Below are 2,597 nucleotides of genomic sequence, written 5' to 3'. Positions count from 1 at the left end.
GCTACACTCCAGCGCTGCCTCCTCCCGCCCCTCGCCTTTCATTGGTCGCGCGGCCTTCCCGGCGCCGTCTCGTGGGCTGCAGGCGCTGTCAGTCAGGCGGCTCCCGGCTCCGCGTGCAGGGGGCCAGCGCGCCGCCCTCTGCAGGGGGAGCGCGGTGCCGGCGAGGGCTGGGGTGATGTGGCAGTGCGCGGCGGGGCGGGCGCGCAGCGGCGTGGAGGGGAGCGTCTGGGCTGGGTTCTTGAAGGCGCAGAGAGCAATATCCCCCAGCTGGGAAGCGTAAGGTGCTGGGTCTGCCCGGCCGGCATCATTTCACCCGCCCTGTGGGGCTCCTAAGGGGGGAAAGATGGATTTTGCAGGGCGTTTCAACCAGACGCTAGTCCTGTATCACTCTAATGTGTGTTTTACCCATTGGGGTGTCCACAGGGGCACAACAGGGGGGCAGAGCCCACCCTCAAAGCCCTACCAGCCTTTTGGGGGGCCCCCATTGAAACCACTGCAGGACTCAGCACTTCTCACAGTCAGTGGCACCCTTACACTCATTTGAATAGTCAGAAGGTAGTAGGGTTTGGGTGTGTCTACGCGGCACCCTTACCTCGAAATAAGCTACGTACATTAAAATAAAGCGCTATTCGGAAACATCCCTTATTCCTCATGGAACAAGGTTTACAGGGACATCGAAATAGCGAGCCTGTTATATTTTGAAATAATGGGCTTGCTCAAAAGACACGGAACAGCTATTTCGGTATACTTCCAGTATCCCAAAATAGCGCCGCAGTGTAGACGTAGCCTTGTCAGCTGATGGTCAGGGCAGTGTGTGTGTTATGCACCCGAGTCTTCAACTGCTAGGACGCAAAGTCCCTTCACAGCGGGCGGCTGAGGGAAGGCCGACGGGCGCCCCAAGGGTCTGCAGGGAGAGCTTATTACACCCGAGTCTTTGACTGCTAGGACACAAGGTCCCTCAGCAGCAGGCAGCCTAAGGAAGGCTGACGGATGTCCCAAGGGTTTGCCTCGTGGAAGCAGCAGGGCCCAAACGCCCAGCTCTCACTGCGTCTGCCCCTATGACTGGCTGGAGTTCTTTTGATTGAGTTTGGCTCTGTTACAGCAACAGGAGGAGTTAGGTTAAAGCTTAAACAGTCACAGATTTATTGAAGAAGTTTCTAAAGCATGTGGTTACAGTGGCTATTGCTCTACTTTTTAAATGCTAGCAAGTACAGATCTTAAAATGGTTACAAAGGAAAAGGAAGATAGAAAAATAACGGTACCAAGTGACAGCTTAATCTTTAAAGAGCTCTATTCTATGCATGCACTAAAACAAAAAGACACATACAGATACAATTTTTACCCTTTCTGCGTCCCTCGATTCCAGCGTGTCAGGCCAGGACCGGTCACTCAATTCCCCGGGAAAGACGAATACGAGGCTGGGCATCCCCATGTGGACCTCGGGAGGCAATCACCTAACCCGACAGGTAGATGGTAGATTGATGCTCAGAGTGAGTGTGTTGCTGGACCCATCTTTATACCCGTGGTGTCACATATTCTCTTTCTTATCTATGGTGCCAAATTGTGCTGGTTCGTCTTTGTGACGCCAGTTCTTACAAGGGAGTTGTGAACTTAATTTACACATGTAAGAGAGATAACTAAATTGGGAGTACTGGACATTCTTTTCTCAGCGGGCGATTCTCCGACCCCCCCATACACACGCCTTCCCCTGGGGCCAACTCACCCCTCCTGTAGCACAGGGAAGCTGCCACGCTCCTTCTCCGGGGCCAACGCCCCTCCCGCAGTGCGCCCAGCACACCACAGAGCTGTGGGAAGGGAGCAGCCAGCACACCTTCAGAACCCCCAGAAGTGGCGCAAAGCTGCAGGACTTCTGTCCACCCCACGGGAAGCCAGCAGTACCTCCATTGTCACTGGAGGTACGTAGTGGGGCTTCTCGGGGTTGGGGGGAAAATGAGGGGGACCAAACACCTCACGATCGACTGGTTGGTGACCACGGATCTAAGTTATGCAACTTCAGCTATGTGAATAAAAACGTAAACCTACTTACTATGGAGTCTTCACTGCACTATGTTAATGAGAGATGCCCTCTCATCGACTTCCCTTCGGCTTCTCATTGAGGTGGAGTACTGAGGTTGACACTAGATCAATTGACGGTTGATTTATCAAGTATAAATCAACCCTACTGGATCGAACACTGCCCGCCGATCCAGCTGGTAGTGTGACATAACCTTAGATAGTTATGTCGATGCGGTGTCAGTGTAGGCACTGTGGTGCTTACATCAACTGTTGCTGCCTTTCAGAAGCTGTCCCACAATGCTCCACACTGAGCCCTGGTCTACACTAGGGAGTTATTTTGAAATAACAAGTGGAGAGTCCACACTACCAAGCCCATTATTTCAAAATAATGGGCTGATTATTTTGAACTAATAACTTCTGCTTGTCATGAGGAATAATGCTTATTTCAAAATAGTTATTGCAAAATAGCAGTAGTGTGGATGTTCCGATGCTGCTATTTCAAAATAATTACTTCCCAGACTCATTCAAAGTAATTACTCTCCAGTGCTTTCTGGGGCTGTAAATTGAGGTTGCACACCCAC

Source organism: Pelodiscus sinensis, chromosome 1 (genome assembly GCF_052426305.1).
Source record: "Pelodiscus sinensis isolate ZL-2025 chromosome 1, ASM5242630v1, whole genome shotgun sequence".
Classification (NCBI taxonomy): domain Eukaryota; kingdom Metazoa; phylum Chordata; order Testudines; family Trionychidae; genus Pelodiscus; species Pelodiscus sinensis.
This window is presented reverse-complemented; position numbering follows the sequence as displayed.